Here is an 18408-nt window from a genome sequence, read left to right as displayed (position 1 = left end):
AGCAAGATCTTGTCTCAATTTAAAAAAAAAAAAAGAGGGTGCAAGGAGGCCTTTTGACAAGGGGCTGATCCTGAAAGAAGCCTATAAGGGTTATGGGGCATGGAACAATGGTGCTGACACGTGGGCACAGAGCACAGCTCTTCTACCACTCCTGGGCCAAAGGGCAAGGGCAGGCCGCCGTTCCCATGCCTGGGGATGGAGGGTTCCAGGAGGGACCTTCCCCAAGCAAAGCTGAGACCAGGCTCTGAGGGAAGTCACCCACTCAGACCCCTCTGGGAAACAGCAGGGTCCTTTCAACCCCAGCCTGACTTCCTCGTTCAGCACCATCACCCGTCCCAGCTCCTACTTGGCCAAACTCACACTGGCACCGAGCAGGATGGGGAAGGTTGGAGCGAAAACTGGGGAGGCCAAGGAAGGCTTCCAGTGCTGCAGGCTTCTAGGATCTACACGTCCTCCCGCGACGTGGAGTGAGGTTCTAGCCAGGTGAGCAACTGCTCTGTCTTCCCTCCCAAACCCAAGGGACACACAAGGAAGTCAAACTAATCCACACAAACACGCAGGATCTTGAGTCAGAAGAATGCACCTTGCTTTCCCACTCTCCTGCCTCTTTGTGAATGCCTAGCTCTTTTGAAGTGGCCCAGTGGGTTAGGGTTAGGAGAATGAGGCCACCAGCAAAGTCCAGGACGACGAATTCTCAGGGCAGCAAAAGGCGGGAGCAACTTCCCCTCTGTACCTTGCCTGCCTCACTCTGGCCCTGGCCCTGTCTGAGAGCAGGACATAAATACACCAACAGGTTATTTGGGTATACAGTAAGCTAAGTCTGTAAACAACAGCTCTTATGCCAGGTGACATCCTGACTGTATGTCATTGTGACAGCTGACAACGAAATGGCGTTTTTTTCAGCACCTCTCTATAAAAAGCTGCCTCAGCTGGGCAACCTGAGTGCCAATTGTCCTCGGCTGAACAAGCTCAGTAATTTAAAACACATATCTCAAATGCCATTCATATCTTTCCCCTGAAATGGAAGTGCAGCCAGAAATCTTCCTACTTAGAGAACTGCAGCTGTAGCTGTTCTTCCTGCTATTGTATGTAGCATAGGAGTGAAGAACCTGTTCAGAAGGCAAATGCTAGATGCCACTGGCTGTGTGACCTTGGACAAGTGACTTAACTGATCTGAACCTCGGCCTCATCTTTAAAATGAAGATAACAACGTAGTTGGCCTCAGGAGGGCAGTTGAGAGGTTTAAATGAGATAATATAAACAATGCCGGGCACATGAGAATCAACCAAGGTCAGTGATTTTATTATTGCTATTTATTATTGCATGATTTTTAAAAAGACATTCTTGTAATTTTTTCTAAATGTAAACTGGCTATCTAGATAATATGTTCCATTCTGATTAATTACTGCCAGGAGAATGAAAGTCCTGTTTGAAGTAACTTTGGCTTATTGGATGGGATGTTTTCGGCCATGATTAACAGACAAGAAAAAAAAAATACATAAATATAACAACATACTCATCATGGTGTTTCTGAAGAAAACATCATTTCTTAACAAGAAAAATGATATTTATAGTAACTTAGTTTTTTGTTTTACTGTACCAGTCGTGTGGGAATTTTCTTAAAAACTTCCTAAACCCGAGTCTCATATCCTTGTCACTAATTAACTGTTCTACTCACTTAAACATTTGCTTGCCTTTGAACCTGGACCCTGTGGACACCTGGTTGCTGAAGGCTGGGCCTGTCTGTCCAGCGTGTCCAGCCTGCTTCTCTTTGCAGAGTTATGTTGAATACTCTGTCCCAGTGGGAGCTGAACCGCATTCTGTTCTGTATCTCCAAAGCCCATAGGGTTTCTGATCCAGTAAATGTTTGTAAATTTTAAATTACAACCTCCTTGTTATTTTCTGATCTGAGCAGTAACTGCTCTTGATTTATTCCTTTGCCGCCATCTGGACCATACTCTATCCCCGTGCAAAACATCCCCAACAGCTCCTCACACTTCAGGGACTGACTTTACCATCTGCCTTCCACAGAAACTAGCCTAAGGGGCTAAAACATTTTTATGGACCGCATAGTGTTCTCTGATAGAATGTTCTAAACAAGGGGATTGTCATACTCTTGGGAAGCAGGGCGGGGAAGCCCTCCAAGGGCCAGGACTTGGAGCACACCCGTGTTAGTGGTTTGGGGAGAGGTGTCCAGGGAGAGGTACATCCTGCCTCAAGTGGAGGTGTGCACCTGTCCCACGGGCAGGCTGTGGGGATGGGCTTCAGGGCCTGGAATCTCACATCTGAAAGGGAGGTTAGTAAGAGTAAAGCCTCAATCCTCAAACTAGCTGGGTCCTTGGACATTTCTAAAGGCGGATTCAGTCACAGGGCCCAAGCCGCAGTCCTGTCATTAGAACTGGGACTCGGTGGCACCAAGGTGAAGGTCTGCCCGCCAGAACTGGAAGATAAAGTCACATGTGCCACCTCCAGGGTGACGGGACCTCGAGTCACAGAGTGTCAACTTCACCCATATTTTAAATTAGAAATTCCAAACACTCCCAATGCATTTGATGAAAATATACCCGACCGTTTTTGCCTAATGAATTACCAGAGAAAAACAATGATTTTCATTGACATGATTTACTATGTCCAAGGATACCTTGTGCTGCACAGTTTGTAGCGTTGCTTTATTCAATCCCTGCAAATGCTCAGAGAAACGGTAGTGTACAAATAAAGAACTGGAAACTCAAACTCGGCTCGTAAATGACTCCAACATTCATGTTCTTTTTGTGACAGACACACTCTCGATTCAAGGATTTCTGAACATGACACACGTCTCTTTCCACTTACATTTTAATCTCCCAGAGGGCAGGATTGTGTCTAAAACAGAAGAGCAGTCCTGGTAATGGCCAGTCTAGTTTTGATCATAAAGTAGGTTTACTCAGTGTATTTTAATTGACTAATATATTTGACCTTAAGAGTACCAACTCCACCCCCCTGGGCAGTTGAAAATCCACATATAACTTTCGATTCCCCCCAAAACACAACTATTCATAGCCCGCTGTTGACCAGAAGCCTTACTGATAACATAAACAGTTGAATAACATGTGTTTTGTATGTTATATGTGTTGTATACTAAGACGATGTCATTTAGAAAATCATAAGGAAGAGGAGGAAGAGGAGGGGTTGGCCTTGTCTCAGGGGTGGCAGAGGTAGAAGAAAATCCACGTGTAAGTGAGTGGTGCGGTTCAAACTCGTGTTGTTCAAGGGTCAAGTGGACATTAATCAAAGGTCACCAGAGTCCAGCAAAGCAGTTCCAGCGGAAAGTACGACTCGCAGTGCTGACTCCTATACCCTTAGGTGGGAGCACACACGTGCAGAGGATTGCCCCATTTTCATCTAAGAAACACGGGGTTGCACAAACATGGGTGCTGCCACCCAAGCAAATCCACTGCTTCAGATGCCATGAGCATGGGCGGTTTCACACGGATGGTCTTATAGCCACGATATAGTTGCGTGTTCACTGACTTCTGCACAGGAGTAGCTGAGGGCAGCCACAGGATGACAAGCACAGCTGGTAGTTGGGTCCATGCCAAAGTGCACCTGGGCCTCATGTGAAGAGAAGGCCTCAGTGGGTGGGCCCAGACCCCCCACCCCACTTCAACCACAGCAAACCTGCCATTTCCATTTCCAGCTGAGAGTGGCCATCATCATGTTGTTACAAGATGCCGGGGCCGCTGTCCTGGGCTTTCGAAGTGTTCATTTGTGCTTACCGCAATCCTGTGAGAGAGACACAATTCTTCTTCTAATTTTAAAACTGAAAAAAGTAAATCTTAAAGAACTTTTGAAATGTGTTTCTCAGAACAGGCCCAGTGGCAAACCTGGACGATTTACCCAAGACATTTATACATAAAATGCCTTCCAATTTCCGTTGGGCAAAACTCTTTATTTGATGCCATTTAATACCTCATTATGTTAGATTCTCTAACCAGAAGCTACAGAGAAGGGTCATCCAAACAATTTCTCCACTTGGCCTTATAAAGTAAATAAGTAAGTAAATAAATAAACAAACAGAGATGGTAAATTCATGCTGAATATTGTAACACTGCCTCCAGAAGACTTAACTTGAAAAGACATTAATAGCATATTTTAGAATAAAATGATACATATTTTCAACAATTTCATGGAATTTGTAGAGTGGCACTGCAGATAGGATACAGCAGCGGTTCCTGAGTGGGGAACATATTCAGCCCCCGTGGGATAAGTGGCAATGTCTGGAGGCATTTTGGGTTGCCACAACTGAGGAGGGGGTGCCGCTGGCACATGGTGTGCAGAGGTCAGGGATGCTGTTAAGCACCTACCATACCCAGCACAGCCCCCACAACACAGATGTATCCCGTCCAAACATCAACAATGTTGAGACGCAGGTGGGTCAGTCTGTAGGTATGAAGGTAGGGAGATGGAGGCACGGATGGATGGATGCATGGATGGATGGATGGATGGATGGTAAGACAGATGGACAAGAATATGCCCCAGAAGTTACTTTTGAGGCAAACGCTGATTTAAAGTACTACAGTTATTCTAGTTTTGGTGTGGTCTTGTCATGGGACTTCTGGTCAAATCGTTCCAACTTGATATGCCTTTCTAAGCATACCAGCGTTATCAGTCCTGTTTAGGAGAAAGTTATCAGTACATTGAGGACTGATGTGAAATCTTACAGACCCAGCAAGGAATCGCCATTATCCAATATACGAGAAGAAAGGGAAAAAATACAGAATATTGTTTCAAGGTTCTAAAACTACTCAGTTAGAAAAATAATGACACCATTCATGGAAATAAAGGCATTGAGAAAGGAACCGAACTCTGTGGGAGAAAAAGAGTCCAATTGTGTGATGCCACTTTGGACGTGCTGAGTTTGAAATGGCTGTGAGGCACCCGTGCTAAGGTAGCAGGACACGGAATTGATCTGGAGATGAGCATTTGGTTTTAAAGTCATGGACGAAGCCTGGAGACGAAGATTGTTTCCTATGAGCAAGACAGTGGTCACACTGGAGTGATAACACTGAGAGGGCACTGGGCTTCAGAGAGCACCCCAAGGAAGAGCTGGGAGAAGGGGGAGTACGCAAAGAGATGGGGGAGAACCAGGAATGGCATGAGGGGCCTGGGAGGAGACAGTTTACAGACAAGGTGTGGTCATTAGAAGTAAGTGCCACAAGGAGAGCCAGATGAAAATCACCATGATTAAGGTCATCATGATTTGCAGAATGACCAGCAGCCTTCATACTTGCACATATGCAGAGTTGGGATAGATCCTAGAATAAAATGGAGACACTCTAGGTCGACCACTTGTTAGAGAAGTAGAACGATGAAGAAGAGCAGACTCGGGGAGTATCTAGGCATTGGCTGGTTAAGCAAAAACATTTTTCCCTACAATGAGAGCTATCTAAATATGTTCTGGAAAAAAAAAGATGGGAGGAATAGTTGACAAAGAAAAGGAAATGATCACAGAATCAACCGCTTTTATGAATAGAAGGAAAAAAGAAAGAAGGGTTATGACCATTTGAAATGCTCAAGTAACAAGGAAAATTTTACTTTACCAATGTGTCTTAGCCAAGAAGGATCAAATACTGAAATTTATTTTCTAACTTGCCTGAAACAATCAGAGTCTTTTGGATGTATTTCCACTTGAAGAAACAAAATGCCAGGAAACTGACTGGATGGCATCAAAGAAAACTCTCTTCGTGTGCCTTGTATCAACATCTGTAAAAGTTGCTCCTACTTTCGTAGTCAGACTAGATTTTACAGGTTCCAGGAGAAACTTACGCAAGGTGTTTGGCATGAACTTGCCAATCAATGCTTATATTTTAAAAGCAAGAGTAATGTATTAGCTTAGTAAATCTGTTTTTATGCCAAAGGGGAAAATGGTAACACTGACCTGAAATGGTTCCAGTGACTGATAATCTGTATAAAAGAAAAGTGATGCAATTCAGAGTTATAATGACTATTGGTGATAAGACTAGCAGAGTCACTTGCTTGCTGCTTTGGCAAGGCCTGGCCCTGAGTCCAGTTGCGTAAACATCCTTCGTAAAACTTGTTACAGACTCAGGACCCCAAAATCCAACCACTGTAATTGCAGAAGTATTTTCCATATTTTTAACAAAATCCAGAAATCTGGGTCAAGGATGACCATCATCCAAACTTATTCTGTCTACCTGAAATAAAACTTTGTATCTAACCACTTGTTTATACCCACCTTGTTTCAAAAAGGATTTAGTGGCAAATTTTCTTTGTAAATATATAGCCTGTCTTAAAATTCATGCATAAAATATGACTGAAACATGACTAGGCATGGTATAAATAAAGAACACTTAAATTTTCAAAGGCACAGCCTCCTTTGGAAAGAAGCATCTGTGGATGGCAGAATTCATGTCTGAGAGCAAGACGTGACCCTAGTGATCACCTTTTCCAATCACCAGCCCCAATTTGTACAAGATTAGCAATCGGAGGCCAGTGTCAGTGAAGTGAGTTGCCTAAAATATTCCTTTAACTCCGGTTTTATTTTTCTTTTGATTTTTTATTTATTTTTATTTTCATTTCTGTGGGTTTGTAGTAGGTGTATATATCTATGGGGTACATGAGATGTGTGATACAGGCATGCACTGTGAAATAAGCACATCATGAAGAATGGGGTATTTATCTCCTCAAGCATTTATCAGCTCAGTTGCAAACAATCCAATTATGCTCTTTAACTCCGATATTAAAAAGAACTGAGACCAGAGTTGTCATTGTCTTCAACAGAATTTCCTCCCTACCTGAGAGTTACCCTTTTGGGTTGCATAGATTTCGCTAATCATAATGACAACATTAAATCTTGGTTTTGTTGCTCTTGTTTGTGTAAAGTCATTTTGGGGGGATCGTTACTTCTTTTGCAGCAATTATCAAAACTATTGATTTCTCTCATGAGATCACCGGAGTAGGAGCGAGCTCCTTTTCCACACTCGCCCCCGTGAATGAGAGTGGAGAGCAGAGCGTTCTAGTTCCCGAGTGCTCCGCTGGAGGACAGGCTGGAGGTGACAGGCAGCCGGTAGTAAGCCCCTTCCCAAGTGCCTGCAGAACACAGCGAGCTGGGAACACAGACATGCAGGGCTCTATTCAGCTGAAATCCCAAGCACACTGGTCATCACGTAGAATCTGAAGGAGAAGGTGTGTGGGGAGTGACACCAACCTCGGGGGTCAACACAGGCCCAGCCAGGAGACTTCTCAGCCTTATGTGGGCTCTTCTCTGAGCCTAGATATCAGGCAGCTCAGGGAGGACCCCACCAGGAAAGTCTCAAGGCGAAGGAAGTGGCATGCAATCCCATGACAGAGCCTGGCAGTTTTCCATGGTGCCGTAGGAGAGCCCTCAGTGGCACATGCTTCTGCACTAAGCAATGCCACCCGAATCAGCTGCGTAGAAACCTGGCCCGGCACCCACACGACGCGCCACACAGCAGAGCTCCGAACGCCACTGACAGACGACGTCACCACTGAATACTCCCCTAAAAACACCGGCATTTTATTTCCTTTCCCCCACGTTTCTCCTTTTTGAGGCTTGAATATCAAATGACAATGACTTCCATCACATAGAATGACCTTGGATGAATGATGTTCTTCACTATATTCAAATTGTCTTAGCGTCTTAGAAAAATTATAAAACAACTTTTGTTAAAGTGACTACTAGCAATTGCTCTAAGACTGGCCTCTGTCCAGCAATTGTACTACACTGGGTGTTTGGCGAGAATCTGCCACGCAGAAAACGGTTCTAAAAAAAAAAAACAAGCCTACAAAATATGCAAATCACACTGGATTTCAACTTTTAGACCTCTGACATTTAATAACACAAAAATAAGTTTTGTCTTTCCAATCTGACTCTCCTCATTACTTGATTTTAGACCCTTAATACAGACCAAGTTTTATTAAAGGAAGGGCAGCACTGGGAAGGAAAAGAAGTGGAACATGCTGAATTATCAACTACGTTTCATGACAAAGCTGTTTCCTAGGTTCAAGAAAATGTATTAACTTGAATTATACCAATTCTATCAGTGCTTTATTGATAGACCTATGCAGTAAATATGTTTTGATGAATGTTTTGATCACTTTATAAATTGCATTCAAGCAAATGGTTGCTTCCAAAGCCGCATTTCCAAATGGTGTCAAAAGGAAAGCTAGAGATGTTCACAGGTGCTTAATGGAAAACAAGGCGTTCGCGGTCAGATGGAACACTCTGTCTGATATTCTCCCTCTTGGAGATTTCTAAGATGCATTGATGTATCTTAGAACATCAAGGGACGATTTGACCACAGAACCCCATTTCCCTGAAATTTTCCCGAAGACTCCGGTGGGCCTTGGTTTCCCTGGACACCAGCTGTGAAGCATTATTCCAGAGTCTCTAGAACATTTCACTCCTTTAAGTGGTTTAAAGAGTCTACTTGTGTTTCGTTTTCGCTAGCGGTTTAGTTGATAAAGTATTTCCTCATACATAATCCTAAAGCAAACTTTGGCCAACGTCTTAGGCCCTGAACCAAGGAGGATTTCATGACATACGTAAGCCACCACAGAAATGGTAGGAAATCCTCCCACCCATGCCCATAGTGGCACATTTATCGCCAAACACAGCTAACTGCCTTTTTTACCTGCCCATCCCCGACCAAGACACAGCCAAGCACCCACACCTGGTCACTGGCAAGGCCTTGCACTTTCTGAAGCTTGACTTCATGCTCTCTCCCCCTCTTTGCTCCTTCCTCATTCTCTACACCTCAACACCATCTTCTTCTACTTGAAACATCTAGCTGGACCACGCCTGCTCACTTCCCTGGTCAAGTCTGCTTTCAAGAAGAATCCAACATAGAAATCTCACCATGACTCAACTGTCCAATGAAGCATTTAAATACCCTTTGCTAGTGGTATTTGCTTTTTAAGAGGAACAATTACATCAATTCCTACTTAAAGAATACAGAGATTTTATCATTATTACACAGAGATTTTATCATTATTATTTTTTATTATTATTATTTTGTAGAGATGGGATCTTGCTGTGTTGCCCAGCCTGGTCTCAAACTCCTGGGCTCAAGTGATCCTCCTACCTCAGCGTCTCAAAGCACTGGGATTATAGGAGTGAACCACTGTGCCTGGCCCAAGAATGCAGAGACTTTAAGCCAAAGGGAACATAAGAGATGATCTTATGTGACACCAAATGACACTGAGGACCAAAGAGTTAAAGCTGTTGGACCCAGATCACGCAGCTCAGTAGAGGCAACATCAGACATGCATCAAATACTCTGTAAGGGACAGACAAGTGACTGTATCTATGTAGACATTTGCTTATTTAATAAAGATGATTTGTCAGTTATTTTATTTTATTGTTGTGTTTGTTTCAAGGGCAAGTTGTTCTCACAGTTTGGGCACATTACGGGCTGCGCATGTGGCTGAGCCAGTTTACCAGACTTTAGGACACCTCCTTCTACATATTTTAGAGAAAAAGAGGAATTCCTGACAGTCCTCACCCCGCCTACGTTTAAGACTGACCGCAGAAGGCGCCATGACAGCGTGATTCTCAGGACGGTTGGAACTGAAGCTCTTGGGCTCAGTTTTTCTCTTTGTATGTCTGAGGGGAAAGGAAAGGAATTCCAGACCCCACAAGTATCTGACCAGCCCCCGCTCTGTCCCTGTCACTGTTTCAGACACCTGGGAGGTGTTGTAACAAACAGAGATGGAGTCCCTGTGCTGTGGACCGAACACTCTAGTGAGGGCGGACTCTGGGTAGCAAAGTCACACAGAAAGTTTGGCAAGCAAACCTAGAACTCAGGGGAGAAAGAGCAACGTGGAAATGAGCAGAGGAGGGCATTTAAGCGATAGGATGTAAAATATCCAGGGAGAAGAGGAAGATAAAGCAGATCAGGAAAAGGAAGGGGAGCCAGGAAAGGAGACTGACACGAAGCTACCCCCGCGGCAAAAATAAAATAAAATTAAAATTAAAGCAAAGGACAACAACAACAACAAACCAAGTTCGGATGCCCCAGAAGCCAAGCAAGAAAGAGGGAGTGACCTGTCCTAACGATGTCAATCACCATCCAGCGAGGCGTAGGATGGGAACCAGGGAATGACATTTCATCCGTCCATGTGAAACTCACTGGTGAATACGGTAAGAACGGAGGAAGTAGAAATTGTCTGGAGAACTGTTTTAAAGAGCCTTGCTATGAAAAGGAGATGGAAATAAAGCAGTAACTGGCATGGAAAGTGGGCCAAGCGGGGGGCTTTTCCGAAGTTAGAGAGAGTCCGAACGTTCGTGTGTTGTTTGAAAAGATCCAAAACAGGAGGCGAAACCAATGCCGCAGCAAGAGGGCAGACCTTGTCAGCGAGGGCGGCCCTGGGTCTGGAGGGGAGAGGGGATGGCCCGGCACACAGCAGGAGGGAGCCTCCTGCCAGAGGAGCAGAGGCAGCTCACCCAACAAGGAGGGCTTTGGTCCTCGATGCAGACGCAGGGATGAGCTGGCTCTGTGTCCAGGGCTTCTGTTCTCCCAGCCAAATAAGAAACCAGATCATCAGCTGGGAGTGGGCATAAGGAGGGTCTCTGTCGTTGAAAGGGGGGAATGGCATGAGGCGGGCATCCCAGAAGTGCCCACCTGAAAGCCTTGGGTGTAACTCGGAGCAGAGCTGTCCCCCAGTGGATGAGGAGCGAGGGCAGGGAAAGCTTGGGGCTAAGCCGAGCTCTGGGTTTTTCCAGGAAGGTGGAGGGTGTGTGCAAAGGGCATGCTGAGAGTGTGGCGCCTTGCACTCTAAGCCGCGTGGGTGTGGGGGTGTCCGTGTGCAGGAGTCAGGAGGAGCAGGGGCAGTAAGCAGGCTGCCGGGGTGGGCCATGGGGGCCAGGAACGGGCAAGGATGAAATCACTGGTGATGGCAAGTCTAAGGAGTCACCGTGCAAAGCAAGGACTGAAAGGAGGTGGGTGGAAATGCCTGTAAGTGCAGAATCACCCACGTGTGCAGAGGTCTGCATGTTAGAGAATCACCCAGGGAGACTTGCAGTTGCCAAGAATGATGCCAGGAGAAGAGGTGAAGAAGTCAACCATGGGACTCTATGGTGACTGCAAGGGGAGCCAGGCCTTTGGTAGGAAACTGTAGGGAATGGTAACACTCACTACAGGAGAATGGTATAGTCTGAGGGGGTGCAATTCAAAGGAGATGGGATTTTTCAGGGCAAACGGAAAATGGTGGGGAAGCTGCTAAAGGAGCAGGTAGCATCTAATTCCAACTCCAGGAATGAAGGTCCTGGGGTTTGGGAGAAAAGGCATTGTATGGTAAGCAAGGTCCCCGTGGGCCTTCCAGGTTACAAGTAGAGTAAAATTAAACAATAATGGAGCCAGTAGTTTTAGAGGGAAGGGATGTTTCAAACTTGTATACTCCAAGGTTTCTCAAAATCTGCACTATTGACATTGGGGGCCAGATATTTCTGTGTTGGAGGCTGTCCTGTGTGTTGTAGGATATTTATCGGTGTCCCAGGCCTCAACCCACTAATGTCAGTAGCATTCCCTAGTGATTGTGGCAACAAAAAGGTCTCCAGATATTGCCAAATGTCCCTGGGGGCAACATCACCCTAGTTGGGCATCTCAGACCTGCCCTAACGACCACAGTGCTGTTCCTCTTTCCCATGGAAAGTGTCCCTTGGGAGACGCAGTAACACTCCAGTGAAAGACAAGGTTTCCCTTGAAACAGACGTCAAGGTGGCGGCCAGTATTATCCCTGTTTCAGCAACAACCTAAAGAAAGTTGCATAAGGAAATCACTGTCCCGTGGCCTAAACACTGGTAGAACTGGCTTACTATAGACCTCACCAGTCTATGCAGTATTTATAGCTAAAACTTCCAGGATGCAAAATTTAAGCCCTAGAAATAAACATACAAGCCTCTAAGGGGTTCTATCAAAACCTGCCACCCGATTTCCTAAAAAGAGCTATAGCCTTATCATGAAACTTACTCTACAGATTTGCGTGGGCCGACGTGCCTCGCTCTCACAGCTGTGCACTTGTGTGAATAAATGACAACAGGACAAGCACACAGATCTTCCCAAACAGCACGCACCTGGGCCGCAGGCTGGCAGAGCGCCCGAGGGCTGCACCACCTACAATATCATCGTTGTGTAACTCAGTCCTCCCTCTGTCAGCACACCAGCACAATCTAGAATCACCGATTTCCAAATCACAATGTAATCACACTGTAATCTATATGTTTAAAAGAGGAGAAGCCACACACATGCAAACACGATCGCACACCATTTCCTTGAAGTCACCAGAACGGCAACATCTAGAACAAATAACCTCCTCTGGGAAGGTTCATGTCTCCACGGTTAACCATTGATGGGCTGACGTGATCCCTTCACACGTGGGTCGCAGAACTCAAAGCCCAGAATCAGGGGTGTATCTAGGAGATAGTACTCCTCAGCACCTGCTCAAAAAGGACAGATTTCCTGGAGGGCCACAGGCTAGCAAGGTAAACGTATGAGTGGGTGGCCTTCTTCGACAGAGAAACTGCACTTCTGCCCTTCTTAATGCCCAGAGTTAATTCCATCCTCAGATTTCATTTGAACTCACAATTCTGACACTGAGGATCAAAGCCTGCAAACACCATTATCAAGTGGACTTAGATATTCAGCAAATACACCCTTTTCTCTGTCTCACACCTTTACCTGCTGGCGAGTTGGATGGTCATTGGAACCCAGCTCTTTCAAAGGTTGAGCAAGAGAAAAAGAGGCTCCAAAACCAGTGGTCACCTGCCCGGTTAATGAACCACTCTTCAAAGAGGTGTGTGGGAAGCAAGCTCAGACGCTGAAGCAACGCCTCAGATGATCTGTGACCTCTGCATAGCTTGCCCTCCACCTCCCCACTATGACAGCTAGCTAATGGTTTTCTGAATATTTCCAGCCTGGAATTCCCCAACTTTCTCGAGGATAGCAAAGCCCCAGAGGCAACAATTGCAGGGCACTGAGCAGAATGTTTTGCATCACCTCTCAACGAAGTTTCAAGAGACATGTCTTTTCCAAATGCACTCAACGCCGATGCCTATCCAAACTCCTCACTCCCTCACCGGGCCTGCAGGGCAGGATGGCGTGCCCCCTCTGCCCCAGCCAATTCCCCTTACTCCTGAGCACCCGTCCTCTCTTCCTTTCTTTCCCTTTGTGAGAACGAGGCGGTTGGAATGGCGAAAATGTTTTATAGGCAAAACAATTCTGAGCAGAAAGAGGACCTTTTCCTCTGAAGCTGTGATTGATCTGAAGGAAGCTAACATCACTGGAGAGCAATGGGTTCCAATTTGTCACCAGATTGCAAGCAAGGATGTTTCTCCTTTCACTCATCACGTCGGTTTAGCAATTCATCAACATGTGTTTATTGGCACCTGCTCTAACCCTAGCTCTGTGCTGTGGATTTCAGGTGGCAAAATACATGGAAGACATGGATTCTTTCAATCAGGTGCACTGCCCACTGTGTGCCAGGTGCTGAACACACAGAGACGGGCCAGTCTCAACCCCTGCGGATGAGGAGCTCAGCCCAATGGGAAAGGTGTGTATGTAGACCAGGGTTTCCCAGCCTCGGCTCTGTTGGCACCTGGGGCCAGATGGGCCTGTGTGTGGGGCTGTCCTGTGCATGGTAAGATGCCTTCAGCATCCCTCACATGCACCCATGGGAGCACGGCACCCACCTCTCCCCAAGTTGTGACAATCAAAAATGTCTACAGATGTTGCCAAATGTTTTCTGAAGAACAAAATCGCTGCTCTCCCCCGCACTGAGAAACACTGATAGAGACAAATACGTACAACGCTGTGTAACAAGTACAGCAGTAGAGTTATATTCAAACTGTGGCTGCTGCACAAAAGCGTCTAAACATCTTTACCTAGGAAGGGGTCAAAGGAGGTGAGACTTGCACAGAGCCTTGAAGAAAAGAGTGGGGATCCAAAGGGTAGACAAGAAAGAGCAGGGGTGACATCAGGTGGGAAAGCGGTGTGCAGAAAAGCAAGAAGACCCAAAACTGCAGGAAACTGCAAGCACTTGAGCGAGATCCAAGCTGAGAGCATGAGAGAAGGCGAATGGAGGAGGGAGCCGGGAGGGGAGCGGCAGCCGGGACACCGAGGCCTCGGCACCCGAGGGAAAGGGTCTGGCCTCTCTTTGTAAAAGACGGGCACACGGGATGTTTCCGGCACGAGCCTGATGTGAAGAATCATTTTCACTTTTTCATTTCACTGAGAAAAAGATATTGCCTTGCTCTAAGGAACACTGAAATCTAGCATAAAACAAAAGACACACAGGAAACATTACCAAACAGGTAGCCACATCTCTTACAGATACAATAAAGAGAACAGGGAAGAATAGTCACTACTGGTGTTTATAGAAAACAATGTGCAGTTTTTCTTATGAACAACATTGCTGTCTGTATTACTGTTTTAAATAAAGGAACCTCTAATTTCTTCATCGAACATTCACCAGGCTGGGAATCTTTCCAAGTCGGGCACTAGGTCTGGCTCATCTCGGTGCCCCAATGGCTGGCAGGGAGCGTGGCACGTTGCAGAACCCTGGTGAGTATTAGGGGATGAATGATGTTCCAGACCAGGGGTCAAGACAATTTTTTGTAAAGGGCCAGATCACAAATACTTTTGCCTTTGTAAGTCAGGTGGTCTGCGCCCCACCCACGCAGCTGTGCCCTCCTAGTGCAACTGCAATCACAGTCTACGTCTAAATGAATGAGCGTGGCCGTGCTCCAGTAGAACTTTATTCATCAAAAGAGGAGGCAGGCTGCGTTTGACCAGAAGATCATAGTTTGCCAGCTTCTGTTGCAGACAAATGTGTTCTCAATGAGTTAAAGAGGGGACGTTAGTCAGACTATTTATCCCAAAGTAAATATCCCCAGCAAACACTGGGAAGACAGCCTCTTGGTCCTAAGTTCATGTTATTCATCTGCTCTTACAGATAGACGTACTCACTTGCTCTAATAAACTCAAAATAATAGAGTGCTAGAAACAGAGAGGTCTAAGTTAACTCCTTCCTTTCACTGCTAAGGAAACTAAATCCCCGTAATCTAGAGTGCCTTGCCCAAAATTCTGTGGCTGTCTTCCTCTGAAGCCACTAATCTGGGGAAGAAAACTTAAACCCATTGCATCTAGGTGCAGAATTCCCTGCTCAGGCACTGCCTCACTCTTGTGGGAAGCGAGCCAGCCTTTCACCAGGGAAGGGAGATACTCCAGGACTGGTAATGAGGCATTCGCTGAGCCACACTCAGGTGGGACATTTGGCAATGCGGTCCTATGTTGCATAACATCCCCTCGGGTTGCAGAGCCAACAGTGTCCACATTGGCTACGTCCCCGGAAGCACTTAGCACCAAAGCCAGAGCCGTTCCGGTTCCAAAACATGCCACAAGAAAGGGAATTCATAGCAGTTGATTTAGCCGTGAACACAAAGCACGTAAGAGCCACCTGAACCTGGATTCACTGATGAGGAGGGCTTGAACACCAAGGTCTTGAGAGTGGTACTCCTTCCAATACCACTGTACCCAAGCCCCAGTTCAGAGGTCTTCAAAGATCTACTTCCTGTTGATTTGGGAGAGATTTCCCAAAGTACCTTAATTTAGTTCCCAGTACACAGCAAACTTTGTAACTCCATACAAGTTAAGAGATTGTGTGAACGTCTGAGGCACTTAAAGCTTTCCATAGGAGTCTACATCAGGCACTTGTATTTCTTATGTTTCACCAGTGAAAAGGCCAGGGCAATGGGAGCTTCACAGACAATGGCTTCCCCGGGTCCTCCACAGGCCCCGCACTTCTTTCCTCCCTGAGCCTGTCACTGCACAAATTAGGGACATGTTATGGTTGGAGAAATGTGTGTTATTTTTTATCAATTTTATTTTGCTTTGATCTTGAGGTGCTTCCCATTCCAAGGTTCTAAAACAACTAAACAGACATGAAAAATTGCAGAAATGGCATTTCCAGTGGGAAACACAGTAGGATGGTAGGAATGTGGTGTGAAAATGGTTTTTGAAACAGTTCTGGAGTCAGGAAGCCAGAGTTAGAAAGTGCCAGCAAGGTAAAGCTCCAGGCACATTGTACAACAGAACAATAGAAGGCGATTTCTTCCTGTCTCCTATCAACAACACTTGATTTGCCGATGCACACCACCCCTCTCCTTAATGCCTTGGTTAACAAACCAACACACCCATCTTACATAAACTGCCTTACTCAAACCTCCACACCCCACCTTTCACTCGAGTGAGAGATTCTCCTTAGACGTTTAGAACAAGTCAGCACAATTACTCACATTTTGACTCAAAAGATTCTTCATGCTCAGATGACTTCTTCAAAATGGGGTGGAAGAAATACCACAAAAGGCTGCTTGTGGCGTTTGAATGCTGGAGAGGCTGCTTGGATACATTAGGACACATACACCTATTTTTTGAAAGTGCTAAATCATTAATTAATTTGGCCCCAAGAGATTCACAACTGTTATTTTATTTTGAGCTCTACCTGATACACACTGGAACACGTCTTTCCTCTCATACAGTTTTGGGGATACATAAAAATGAACTGTGTTTCCAACAGGCAGAATTTAAACTGTTAGGATTCATCATGTCTTACCTACATGTCACCCACCCCCCTCTCCCTTACAAAAAATACCCTGGGTGTTCTATGTATACCAGTGGTTTTCATTAGGTAGCGCAACTTTGCTCCCAGAAAGAACCCAATCAAGGGGACATTTGGCAATGTCTACAGACATTTTGGGTCATCACAATTGAAGGAAGGGGTGCTCCTGGAACCCGGTGGGTAGAGGATGCTTCTAAACATCCTACAGTGCACAAGACAGTCCCCACTGTAAAGACGCAGCCCGCTCCGATGTCACCAGCGTAGGCATCAGTAAACCCTGACTTACATATGTGGCTATTATTAACCACATTGTGAAACTGCTCAAAAATTGGGGGTGATTTTAGGCTGCATTCACGACGTCTACCTACCCTGAGATAGTCCATATTGTTCATGGATCTAGGATTGGTCTCCCACCTGGGGAGAGAGGAGACCCTTGACTGCTGGGGATGTGAAAGGACAGGACACAAGGCTGGGAAGATTCTCTGGGTCCATGTAGGGCCTTGATGGTTCTAGGTAGCTGGATTTTACTCCAAAGTCTGCCTGGATTCAGGGCCGACTTTCCAGCAGAAGCATGACATGGGCCTTTCTCTTAGGAGAGACTATTGAAGATGTGAATGAGAAAAAGGTTGGTGACTGAAGGACATGTATCTTTGGGATCTTATGAAATTCAAGTACTACTTTAAATTCTGAAAGGGGCATACTAAGTTTCCTTGGGGCCAAAGAGTTAATATGAAATACGAAATAAAAGGCAGTAACTATGTACACTGGTGGGTTCTTTCTGCACACAGGAAGTCAAGTCTAAGGTTAGGGTCTTGTCTGAGCACTGGGTCTTCAATGTTCTAATTTAAAAGTATAGTTGAGCCAGGTGAAGTGTAATCCCAGCACTTTGGGAGGCTGAGGCAGTGGGATCACCTGAGGTCAGAAGTTTGAGACCAGCCTGGCTAACATGGCGAAACCCCGTCTCTACTGAAAACACAAAAAATGTGGCTGGATGTGGTGGTGCAGACTTTAATCTCAGCTGCTTGGGAGGCTGAGGCAGGAGAATTGCTTGAACCCAAGAGGCGGAGGTTGCAGTGAGCCGAGATCACGCCACGGCACTCCCATCTGGGTGACAGAGGAAGACTCCATCTCACACACACACACAAAGTATAATTGTACAAATTTACAATGATACCATTACAATTTACAACGGTAATTGTAAAAGTAATGCATCCCTGGGGTGAGGTTGGAGAATGGACTCTGGGTACAAGTACATGGCAAGGTTCAAGGACCAGAAGCGTTCCACACCCTGGGAAGCTGGAGAACTCCAGGCACGTCCATGTGTGGGCAGGAAGAAGCCGGAGGAGGCTGTGGTGGGGCCCGGAGGACCTCGCCTGCCGGCGTCTCCCTGACCCAGGCACATCCACCTGCGTCTTCGAATAGTCCTCATTCTCAATCTTTCTTCCAAGTGTGCTGACTGCGGCTCTGCGGACTCCTCAGCTTCTGTCAGCACCACAAAATGCAATCGACGCGTCAGAATTCATGTCGCAAACTCACCCAAAGCCACCCGGGGCTTTCTAACTTTCTTCACCAGTCTGAGCTGCCCCTTCATCGTGTTGGTGCAATTCCGTCACCTCTTAATCCCTTTGGGGCATGAAGATAGTTCTCCCTGATAGAGAACTGGCTTTCTCCCATCTCCTGTTAGCATCACACCCTCTCCCCCAAGCAGAGGCCTGGCCCATCCTCATTCTTCTCTTTGCTCTGCCGGTAGCTTTGGAAAACCCCTTTATACCC

Source organism: Macaca mulatta, chromosome 4 (assembly GCF_049350105.2).
Source record: "Macaca mulatta isolate MMU2019108-1 chromosome 4, T2T-MMU8v2.0, whole genome shotgun sequence".
In the NCBI taxonomy this organism is placed as follows: domain Eukaryota; kingdom Metazoa; phylum Chordata; class Mammalia; order Primates; family Cercopithecidae; genus Macaca; species Macaca mulatta.
Note: the sequence above shows the minus strand (reverse complement) of the source record.